Source organism: Pseudopodoces humilis, chromosome 2 (assembly GCF_049639895.1).
Source record: "Pseudopodoces humilis isolate 2021_Gansu_Grassland_sample_001 chromosome 2, ASM4963989v1, whole genome shotgun sequence".
In the NCBI taxonomy this organism is placed as follows: domain Eukaryota; kingdom Metazoa; phylum Chordata; class Aves; order Passeriformes; family Paridae; genus Pseudopodoces; species Pseudopodoces humilis.
The window spans coordinates 87,461,092-87,473,677 of NC_142201.1; the positions used below are offsets into that span (position 1 = coordinate 87,461,092).

The window sequence follows — 12,586 nt, forward strand, 5'->3', positions numbered from 1 at the left end:
ATAGAGAACGATCTGGGGATTGTACAGGTCCTCTGTGATCAGCTGCAGAGAACTGATCTTGTCATTCATATCTCTGCTAACAAAGTTATGTTCTCCTTCCTCAAATACCAGAAGTCAGCCTCCATAATTCTCATGCTCATAAACCGCCAGGGCTGGCCAATTACTTTCTCTGAGGAGACAATATCATTCCAATCTGCATCCTTTAGAATGGAGATGTCAGTGGAGAATTCTTTGGACAATCCCTGGAAGTTGACAAGCTCATAAATGATGATTTTTCCCATCTCAGTAGGACTTCTGGAGTTTGGATTCCTTGCTAAAGGAGCTGGAAGACAGCCTGCACAAAAGGAAGACAGCAAACAAGCAACGCTTGTAAGAAGCCTGTACACACCAGACACAAAATGATGGAGAGTGTGGAGGAAGAAAAAAGAAAGAAGGGAAGATCAACATATTTATAACAAAGAATAACTATAGCAGCAGCTGGAAAGGAGTGAGGACATGACATGAATATTTTCATTTGTAAGAGGATATAAATTGAGATATGTACCCATAACTACTTAGTTTTAACTAGATATATGTGTTGGTTTACAGATATCCCCCAGAGTATGCTGTCAAATACTCCCACGTTCACCCCTCACAATGGTGCACCACTGGCCCCCTGCACCCTCTCCCTTGGCAAGGTTTGTTTGTCCTGCAGCAGCCATCTCCTCCTCATGCCCTGCAAGATGGGTTCAGGCTCTGCACATGCAGACAGCACACCCTCACGGCTGTGCTGCAGCTCTCAGCCCAACACTAAAGCCTCCTTCCCTTCCCCTGCATTTCCCTGCAGCTGCCCAAGAAACCCTTCCAGTTCTCTGTGCAGAGTGTGCCTCTTACCTTGATGGCAGCTGCAGGGCTGGGGAGAGCTGAGGGCAATTCCTCCAGTGCAGGGCTGTGGTTTGGGAAGGGCATCTCACCTCCCTGCATTTATACTTGCACAGAAGTGAAAGTGCAAAATACCCAATTCCAAGGAACTGGGAATGGTTGATATCATGCTCAGGGATGAAAAATCATTTAATACTCTATCTTGGTTTTGATGTCCTACAACCAGACATCTCAGTGCTCTGGTTCAGAAGTCCATTGAAGTGTGATTGACTTGATAACCTTAGAACTTGGCTTCATGTTTGTCCTCCTTCAGAAGCTGTCTGAACCACAGTAATTAGAACACATTAATTGGAACAACCCCAGCTCCTTTGGCCACGCCTTATCAGACCTGTGCTCCAGAGCCTTCAACAGCTCATTTCCCTTCTCTGGGCTCACTCCAGCTCCTCCACTTCTTTCTTAGAGTGAAGGGCCCAGAACTGGACACAGCACTTGAGGTGTGGCCACACCAGTGCCAAGTACAGGGGTACAGTCCCTGCCCTGCTCCTGCTGGCCACACCATTGCTGACACAGGCCAGGTGCCATTGGCCTTCTTGGCCACCTGGACACTGCTGGCTCATGTTCAGGTGCTGTCTACCATGTGTGGGGTTTTTGTGACCTCAGGACAGGACTCAGCCCTTGGTCTTGTTGAACTTCATACTATCAGCCTCAGCCCATTGGTCCCTCTGCAGAGCCTTCTTACCCTCCAGCACACAACACTCACACCCAAGCTGGTGCTGCCTACAAACTGACTAAGGGGGCAGATCAAAGGATGGAGCACCCACATCTTTTCTAGGCAACCTTTTCCAGTGCCTCACCACCTTCACAATGAAGAATTTCTTCCTAATGTCTAGCCTAAACCTACACTCCTTCAGCTTGGGAAGCCATAGTAAAAAGTCTCTCTCTCTGCCTTTCTTATAAACCTCTTTATATTTTGAAACACCACAATAAGGTTTCCCAGAAGCATTGTCTTCTCTAGGCTGAACAACTCCAAGTATCTCTATCCAAGCCCTTCTTTGTAGGACATTCTCCAGCCCTCTGATCATTTTCATGGTCCACCTCTAGACCTGCTGTAACCGGTCTGTGTCTCTCTTGTTCAGGAAACCCCACAGCTGCATGCAGTACTCCAGGTAGAGTCTCACCACAGCAGATTAGAAGGGAAAACCCATCTCCCTCATCCCGCAAACTATACTTAATTCAGCCCAGGATACAGCTGGCTTTCTAGGTGGCAAGTGTCAGGTCATGTCCAGTTTTTCATCCACTGGTGTTCTCAGTTCCTTCTCCACAGGCTGCCCTCAGCCTACTCATTCCTCAGCCTACACTGCTCCTGGTGATTGCTCTGACATCCAGTTTCAGGGTCTTGCACTCAGCCTTGCTGAAATTTATGGGGTTCACATCCAGCCGTTTCTCAAGCTTCTCAAGGTCCCTCTTAACAGTCGCTTCCTTCCAGCATAGCAACACACCACTCAGCCTGGTGTCATCTGCAAACTTGCTGAGGGTGCACCTGAACCCATGTCTATGACATCAAAGAAGATATTTAATAGCACTGGTGGCAGTATGGACCCTTGGGGATCACCATTTGTTCATGGTTTCCATTGATCCTGATAAGGTTTATCATGTACTCACTGTGTGCACGACAGCACAGGCAATTAGGTGCCAGCAGCACACTGCTCCAAGAGATGGTACTTCCTCAAGGGAGGAGAGATCTATAAAGATTTCTTATCTTTTATCAGAGTATTCACCTACTCATTTAACCATTGACTTGCTCAGTTATGGTGATTCAGCAAGGAGGTGTGTTAACAATTAAGTAACTCAAACTGCTTCCTGCTTGTTAGCTCTTTCTGTGTTTGTATTTGTAGGCACATGAAAGACAGGGAAGTGACTTGAGACAGACAGCACAGCTTTAGCAAAGTCCAGTCCAAATAACCTACTGGCCCTACAATGGAGTGACTACTCCACTGGAAAAGGGAAGGGCTACAGATGTCATCTACCTGGATTTCTGCAAGGCCTTTGACATGGTCCCCCACAACTTCCTTCTTTCTAAACTGGAAACATTTGATAGATCAATAGATTTGATGAGGACACTGTTCAGCAGACTGGGCTTTGGGACCATGTAAATGACAAAACCAAGTTTGCTCCAAGGAAGGGAATTCCTTATAGGAACAACCAGATGCACACATTTCACTGTGTCACATCTATTTTCCTGATGACCTCTACAGATCTCTGAAGGAAAGTCTCTCACTACTGCTTTTGTCAGCAACATGCTTTGCATCTTTTGAGATTTGATTTACAAGGATGGAGAATCTCATTTAAGCTTTGCTGTAGTTTTGCTCTGATTAACACAGTCAATAAGGCACTGCCAAGAAAACACAGCAGTGTGAGGGGGAGGAATACTCTGACAAAGAAAACCAAGAAAAAATTAAAGGAAGAATCAGCAGCTGAATTGAAAGTGGGGCAGCTCTGTTGTTGGGTTAAGGGAAGATGTGTTTGAAGAAGCATATGTGAATAAAAAAGAAATTGCTTCAGCCCTGCTTCCCACAATGGCTTTTCAGTGTTGGATACATTAAAAGATGCTGTAAATTCATGCTGTGGGAATTCCAGTACTGGATGAAATGAGTAGGAAAGAAAGCCACAGTAAAAACTTGCTAGCTTGCAAACAGCAAGTTTGAGAATTCTGTACTTGGAAAAGAACTTGAGTTTCTCCAAGTGACTGTAAAGTCATCTAGCCAAAAAAACACAGATTAAGGCATGTGCAGAGAATATCCTGCCTGTTCGTTTCCCTCCACTCCTCTGATGGTGGGTGCTTGGGCGATGGAGCTGCACCACAGGTGAAGAGTCACAGTGGCTCATTCACAAAGCTGATCCAAAGGAGCTGCACCAGAGCCTTCAAATACGGAAACAAAGGCATCATTAAGAAATTACATAAGTGGTTAATGTGTAACATCACCTTTTACTGGGCATACAAGATCTGAGTTTATGCCCACATTTTATATTCCGAGTTTACCCAAACACGCCTGAACCTGTTCTGAGGATGTTTCTGATCAAGCCAAGAAAAGCTGAGTCTGTGCACATATCACCTCTCTGTTACAGCCATAGTGTCTAAGCTTTCTCATCTAGATATCTCCTTTTGGAAAACCACTTGTTACAAGCCTTCCTTGCGCTGCATTCTCTTCAGAGGTCCATTTGCACTGGGGATCAATAATCCCCTCTGTGAAGATTTTTTGCTGACTGTTAATTTTACTCTTTTAATATCATGTCTAGTTTAGCAGGGTTTGGGACCTCCAGATAATGTTTATTTCTGGGTTGGCAGGCAGACTGAGGTGTCAATGCTTTAGAGTTTACTGGGCAAGAGTATTGCACAGTGAGCTTTTATAGGGATAAACAGCATTTGAGTACAGTAGGGAATGCTGTGGTTGGTGATGTATCCTTCTGAGAGCCTCCTAAAATCTGCCACAAGGGTGAGGGGTGAGGATGACCAGAGAACATGGTTCCAAGGGTACTGCTATCTGAGCAGTGTAGAAACTGCCAGCTGGTCTGCACTGCACTGCACTGCACCCCAAGTGCAGCTAGACCACCTCCTCACAATCCCCAAAGAGAAGAAAATCCCCTCTCTGGTGACCAGGAGAGACAGAGCCAGACAGGAACGTCAACTGATTAAAATCAGAGTAACAGCAGCTTTGGGAAGCAATGTAATATTTTCTTTGCTCAAGAGAAACAGAGGGAGAACTCAGAGGTATCTGCGTCAGAAACCTCCCGGCTGTAAGGAACTTCTCAGTTACGTATGCCAAGAAAATAAGAGTATATCTTCTTTCCTCTCTAAGAAATGGTGGTTTTCAAAAAGGAAATATCATTAAGTGTATGTCCTAGGAAATATAATTACAGACATCCAAAATTACCACTCTCCTATTAACAGTGTCTATGTAACATCATTATCATGCAGAATCATAAGATTCTGAAAGGGATCTCTCAGATACAACCAAGGCACTTCAATAAGACTTCCAAAATCATTTCTTCCACAAACTGTTTTGGGCATAAGGTGACATTTGGCAGTTGACTTGCCTCTATAAAACACATGTTCTAGTGCAGGTAGAATGCCAAATGCTCTTGGAATTGAATTTGGAAATCCCACTTTGGTGAACAGAGCAAGGAAACCTGAAACTGGCTGCAAAGCACTAAGAAGTGCCCCAAAACACCTGGATTTTGTGCTATCCCCACTTCATCTGCCCACCTGAGCCTAGCAGAGGAGCACGAGTGGCTGACATGTCAGCACAGCCTGCAGTGTTTATTTCAAAGCCCAGCAGTTGATAGCACAGCATGTTCTGGGCTTCATGTGCTTATTGTGCAGATTTTCAGCAATCAGCTGCAGAGAGCCGATCTTACCCTTCATCTTTCACCAGCAAAACTGTGTTCTCCCTCCTCAAGCACCAGAGTAACTGGTCTGTATAGTTTGGGTGTTCACAAGCCAATGGAACTGGAAATAACCTTACTCTGTGTTCTAGCCACAAGCCTGTAGTTGCCCCAGCTGCCTGCCTGTGTGGGCTGACACACCAGGGCTTCTGCAAGAACACTGGGCAGAAAATAAAGGCCAAGTAGAGCGTAACCCCCACTCCCCGCCAATAAACAAGAAGGAAGAACTGGTGGCAATGGATGTGGAGAAGGCTGAGGTACTCAATGTGTTCCTTGCCTCAGTCTTCACTGGATTCATGGCTTCTCTTGTCTCTGGAGTCACTGAAGCTGCAGGTAGTGACTGGGGGAGCAAAGTCCCTCCCACTGTAAGTGAAGAGCAGGTTTGAGACCACTTGATGAAGCTGAACAGACACAAGTCTATGGGACTGGATGACATGCATCCCAGGGTCCTGAGGGAACTGGCTGGTGTTGTTGCCAAGCCACTCTCCATCATATTTGAAAATTCATGGCCTTCAGGTAAAATCCTTGGTGAATGGAAGAAGGGAAACATTATTCTTATTTTTAAAAAGGGGAGAAAGGAAGATTCTGGGGAACTACAGACCAGTGAGCCTCACCTTTATGTCCATGAAGATCACGGAGCAGATCCCCATGGAAGCAATTCTAAGGCACATGCAAGACAAGAAGGTGATCCAAGACAGCCAGCATGGCTTTACTAAGGGCAGATTATGCCTGACCAATCTGGTGGCCATCTGTGATGGAGGGATTGCAGCCATCAACAAGGGAAACCAACCAAAGTCACTCACATACTTCCTTAAGAACTTTGACATGGTCCCACATGGCATCCTTATCTCCAAACTGAGATACACAGGTTTGAAGGGCGGACTACTTGGGAAATAGCCACACAGCCAGAGTGCTGTGGTCAGTGGCTCTATGTCCAGAAGGAGACCAGTGATAACTGGTGTCCATCAGGGCTCTGTTCTGGGACCAGTGCTTTTTAAGATCTTTATCAATGACACCACAGTGGCACAAAGCTGAGGGGTGCAGCTGACACAACAAAAGGATGGGATTCCATCCAGAGGGACCTGGATGAACTTGAGAAGTGATTCCATACTTACCTCATGAAGTTCAACAAGCCCAAGTGTTAGGTGCTGCACCTGGGTCAGGGCAATCCCAGACATGAGCACAGACTGGGAGAGGGTCATGGGGTGCGAGCACCTCTCCTATGAAGACATGGCTAAAACATCTGGGGTTGTTCATCCCAGAAAAGAGAAGGCTCCAGGGAGACCTCATTGCAGCCTTCCAGTTCTTGAAGGGAGCTTATAAGAAAGAGTAGAAGCAGTTTTTTAAGTGGGCAACTAGTAATAGGATGAGGATGGAATGGTTTTGAGTCAAAAGAGCAGAGACTTAAATTAGATGTTATGAAAAAGTTCTTTACTGTGAAGGTGATGAGGCACTGAAACAGCTTGTTTAGAGAGGTTGTGGATTTCTTGACCCTGGAAGCATTCAAGGCCAGGTTGGATGGGACTATGAGCAACCTGGTCTAGTGGAAGGTGTCACTGCCCATGGCAGGAAGGTTGGAATGAGATTATCTTTAAGGCACCTCCAAACCTCAGACTTTGTAGGATTCTAGAATTCTATGATCAGTGCCTTGAGATACAATAATTCATGGGGCAGTTAAATACAGGCTACAGGTGAGAGTTGGCCCAGCAGCACAGCAATAATCAAAATGCTTACCAAGCTCTTTAGTCTGGTCGCAATGTTTCTGACCAGTGAAACTGGAAGGAGATAAAATTCTACAGGAGAGATTAATGAAAAATGGCTGCAAGTGACTGCACAAAATATTCTCAGGATACACAGAAACATCTCTCCATGAAAGCTAAATTTTCACCTACACTAAACAGTGCATAAAACAAACCCACTGCTGATTGCAAAAGATTCTTTATTGGCACCAACACAAAATGGATTACAGACAATGACAGAGGCCATTTGTGGGGCAGGAGAGCTCTCACTTTCAGTGGTCCTGTAATGCTGGGGGAAAAGTGACAAAAGCAGAGGGAGAGAACGAGTTCTCAAATTTCTTGCTAGGGCTGCATCTTTTCTCAGCGCTGCAGGATCTGCGTTCTAACAGCCACAGCCAGGGCGCAGGGGACGCAGGAAGGAAAGCTTGTCGTTGAACTTGATGGCCTTGTAATTTGGAAGGTGCTCATGTTCTCGTGCAATGTATTGAAATCCACTTCCATCACCTTTTTCGCACAGCAGCCAGACACCTCTCTGGACTTTGTGTGAAGATGTGGTGTCATTGTCATGTCCCCTAGACAGATTGGTTGCTTCTCTTATTACTCTGCTCCTCCCTTGATAATCAGCATGTTCGTAGAGAGTGATCTCAGGATTGTGCAGATTTTCAGTGATCACCTGCAGAGAGCTGATCCTATCATTCATCTTTTTACCAACGAAGTCATGATCGCCCTCCTCCAGTACCAGTAACTGTCCTTTATAGTCTGCATGCTGATAAGCCACCCAAGGATGGCCGATTACTCTCACTGAGGAGATACAATCATTCCAATCTGCATCTTTTAGGTTGGCAATGTTGGTGTGGAATTCTTTGGACATACCCTTGAAGTTAGCATGCTCATAAACAATGATTTTTCCCATCTCAGCAGGGTTTCTGTGGTTTGGATTTTCTGCTGTAGGAGTTGGATGGCAGCCTACAGAAAATGAAAACAGAAAACACGCAATGACTGTAAGAGGTCTTTACATACCAGACAAGAAATGCTGGAAACCAGAGAAGACAAAAGGTGAAAAGGAAATGTAAAACAATTTTAGCAGAAGATAAAAATTGCACCAGCTATGCAAGAGTGAGGACATGACATAGAAATTTCGATTTGGAGGAAAAAAGTAAAATGAGATTTGTACACCACAATAGTCTAGTTTCATTTAATACGTATACCTGCGAGGGATACCTGAGCATTTTGTGTATCATCCTATCGGTATACCCTAAATAATAACAAAATAAAATACACAACTAGTGATAAACCTTTCTGTTGATAATTGACACTGCAGTTAAGAAATATTAGAATATTAATAAATATAATAGAAACTGGCACTCATTGTTTGGAGTAGGTTTCTTGAGCCACATAGAATGGAATATAAAAGTAGTGAGACATGAAATTAATTTCTAAAAGAAAGTGAATTTTTTTATTTAAAATTGTGGGGAAAACCCCTATTTTAAAGGGCAGAAATGAACTTTAAATTCACTGAAACACCTTATTTCTCTTTTTATATGGAATTTTACTGAAATCAAAAGGTTCCTTCTCTTGACATACACTGAGAAGCAATCAAGTTGTAAGCATCAACCCTTTAACTCAGACTAAATTTCAGGTTTTAAACGTCTTTTCCTAACACTACTACCAACACACATATCTAATTCCCCACAGTCATCTGTGTTCAGTTAAAAAGCCACAATCTTTATTAGTAGCAGCTGCAGGAATAGTAATGAGTGGCCGTTTATGATAACAGCTCCCTCTCTAAATCATGTAGCAGTTACTGAAGCAAAGATTTACATTTCAGGGCAAACAAATGGGACCAAAAAAGCCACTCCTCTAGCTGGTTCTGAGAAGGGATGGGAAAAGACAGATATGCCCAGTAAGATTAAAAGCCCTAGTAATACTGCAGGACATGTACATTATAATTTAAAAACCTGAATCACTTAAACCTCACTTTTATAGAAAAAAACCCCCACATCCTCTATGTTATTAAGAACATGTATTTTTTTACAGTTATGAAAGCATATATGGAACCTGAGGGGACCTTAACTCGGACTCACTGATTGATTAAGCACTACTATAATTACTTTCTACCTGTAGAAAAAGTATGAATAATGACCCGATTTGCTGATACAACATAAGGATCCCATGACCAAGATAAATTTGTAGAATATCTTCACTTTCACCCCTCACAATGGTGCACCACTGGCCCCCTGCACCCTCTCCCTTGGCAAGGTTTGTTTGTCCTGCAGCAGCCATCTCCTCCTCATGCCCTGCAAGATGGGTTCAGGCTCTGCACATGCAGACAGCACACCCTCACGGCTGTGCTGCAGCTCTCAGCCCAACACTAAAGCCTCCTTCCCTTCCCCTGCATTTCCCTGCAGCTGCCCAAGAAACCCTTCCAGTTCTCTGTGCAGAGTGTGCCTCTTACCTTGATGGCAGCTGCAGGGCTGGGGAGAGCTGAGGGCAATTCCTCCAGTGCAGGGCTGTGGTTTGGGAAGGGCATCTCACCTCCCTGCATTTATACTTGCACAGAAGTCTTGTGCAACACCCCAGGTGACAGAACTGAGAAATGGTCAATAAATAAACAAAAATGATTAACTATTTTATTTGAATTTTGATCTTCCTACAACCAGTTGTATTATTGCTTTGGATCAAAAGTCTGTTGAAGCACAAACCCCTGATAAAACCCTAGAACTTTGGTTCTTGTTTGTCCTTCTCCTCCAGAAGAAGATGAATCATAGTAATAAAAAATACCAAAGTGCTTTATGACACATAGGCTGTAGATTTTTTCTGCCTGTTGCAGAATACATTATCTTTACCAGTGAAGCAAATATAGTAAACAATGATAATTTTCCAAAGGGTTTTTTTGCGAGATACCCACTTGACAGAGGTGGCATTTAGGTAGGGTTTTATTTAATTATCTTCTTCCTTCTCACCTACGTAGCCATTTGAGTAGCTACAGGGAGGAAGAGCTGCTAGAGCAGGGTCAGGATGCTCTGGCAGAGCTGCAGTGGCAATATTTTTTTTTTTCATTGCAGGTTAACTCTGTAATATATTTTCAGACAGGTTCATTGCCTAGCATGCCAGAAAGCTGTTCTGCAGCAGGAGAAAGCAATAGGATCTTTATTAATTCACTTGAGGGACCCCTGCTCTGTCAGGTAGGAAGTAACTGGAGAAGATGGGGAGCTGGGAAGGGAGATAGTTCATCCCTGCAAAATAAGCAGCCTGAGATCCAGCCAAATCCTCATGCTGTATCTCTTCACTGGTGCTTGGCTGAGCCCATGGTGTGCCAGATCACAAAACTAAGCCAGCATAAAAATACTTGAGGCTTTGGGGTTTTTTCCATGTGGTCCATTGTTTCGCAGCTCTGCAGAGGCTGGAAGCAGAGCAATTGAAACTTGTAAGTTGGAATTTTGGGGTTTTGAAGAGAAACAGGCCCTCACTTTCTAGCAACAGCTAGCTGAGAAGTCCCTCTTCTGAACAGGCAAATCACCCCTTTAGGACATGTGTGTTACAGTGATCTCAGCCTACCTGAGTCCAGCACCTCAGTTCAGTGCTGCTGGAAAGGGGAAAACCCCATTCCACTCCTGAACCATTGTGTCCACTGTCTGGTGAAGAGAAGGGAGGAAGAACGAGCACTCCAACGTGAGGAACACTTGAAAGAGGGATTAAAACAGCTTAGAATAGGATGGATTTACACTGCTATTGAACAACATTCATTCTTCTTAGCTTACTAATATGTTTTACTCATTAAATTATTTAGTTTCTCAAAAAAAAATAAAAATGTGTAATGACATAATTAATCATGAACTAAACATTCCAAACTTTCTCAGCACCTGCAGACACAGAAAGCGCCTTTGACCAAATGTATGAGCCGTGAAGGCATCACAAAGACTGAGTCTGAGTGTATCTCAACTATGGTACGGAGTGATGCAGCCAACAGTGAATTCCTAAGCCATCCACACACTCCCTGCAGAGCACAAAAGCCAGCAGTGGGGCTTTTCACGGCCTCCAGGAAAATCAAAAGGCAATGTATGATGGAATGATACACGATGGAATCCTTTACCATGTTTTCTGTGCTACTACAAAAACACAGTAAAAGATCTCTGTACAAACACTGCCAGGTTCACAAAACTAAATGAATTCCTGTTTCTCATTGACCATCTGTCCCTAGTGTTATTGGATTGAAAACTAAATGGATTTTAATTTGTCATTAATCTTATTTTATATGGTGCTTTATGCACAAGGAAGTCACTGAACAAAGCCCCACACCCCAGGGTGGGGTTGGGGGTTGATATTGGAAATATTTATGGAGTTTTCTTTGAGGGTTGGGTTTGTTTGCTTTTTTTCCTTATGGATCACAGAACGATTTGGGTTGAAAGGGACCTTAAAGGTCGTTCCAACCCCCCTGGCATGGGCAGGGACACCTTCCACTAGACCAGGTGCTCAAAGTCCCATCCAACCTGGCCTTGAAATATTCCAGGGATAGGGAATTCCCAACTCCCCTGGGAAATCTGTTCCTGTGTTCCTGTGTCTTACTACTCTCACAGTAAAGAATTCCTAGTATCTAAACTAAACCTGCCCTCTTTCAGCTTGAAGTCATTCCCCCTTGTCCTCCCACTGTGTGCCCTTGTTGAAACGTCCCTCTCCAGCTCTCTTTTAGCACCTCTGGGTACTAGAAGACCACAGTAAGGTCACCCCAAAGCCTTCTCCAGGCTGAACAACCACAATTCTCTCGACCTTTCCTCAGAGGAGAGGTGCCCTAGCCCTCTGATCATCTTCACATCTCTCCTATGAACTTATTCTAACTGGTCCATGGCCTGAGAATTGTGCTGAGGTGCCCAGAGCTGGACACAACACTTCAGGTGGAAGAAATTTATGGGAAACGATGTTTCCCAAAATTCCTCTTATGCCCCTTCTGCAGAAGCAGCAGTATCTCAAAATCTGAAAAAGAAGGTGTGTGACAAAAGTGAAAATATAAGAGAAGGAGGATAACCCCTCTTCCTCTATTGCAAAAAACACTCCAGCAAGGGAAGAATAGAGACTAAAACAGTTTCATCTTTTTCATAAAACTTCCTTCCTTCCTTCCTGCCTGCCTGCCTTCCTGATAAAACAATTTCACTTAAAGCTGTGGATGTCACATATGCACCCACTTCACAGCGCTGAAAAAGGTCAAATGGTAGAAAAATCTAATTAACAACAAACTCCTTCACCCACCACATCCTGTTGTGTTCCCATCCTGCTCTATCACTGCAGATACCTTAGTTTGTATCTCAGTATTCATCTGTTTTTATGCCTTACTTTAAAACAAGAGGATTAAAAAAGCAATAAAATCACACATGAAGTATACCCCAGCCAATTTCTGCTTGCTTTTTTTGTCTGGTAGTTTTGGACTCAAGGCAGCAGAACACTGGTTCCTTTATTTTGGAGGGGGTTTTGTGGTTGGAGAGGGTGGTTTTTTGGGTTTTCTCACTTAGCAGTTGTTAGTCCTAGTAATGTAATTCTTCATCACAGAA

At 43.9% G+C, this 12,586-nt stretch overlaps 1 long non-coding RNA gene across 1 annotated transcript; it reads right to left on the reverse strand.

Moving 5' to 3' along the window:
• Nucleotides 1–7,226: 7,226 nt before the first annotated feature.
• Nucleotides 7,227–9,615, reverse strand: LOC148184906 (uncharacterized). Its single transcript, XR_015771942.1, has 2 exons — nt 9,499–9,615; nt 7,227–8,009 (listed from the first exon to the last, which is right to left on the reverse strand). It is a non-coding gene; the product is annotated as an uncharacterized LOC148184906 (long non-coding RNA).
• Nucleotides 9,616–12,586: the final 2,971 nt, after the last annotated feature.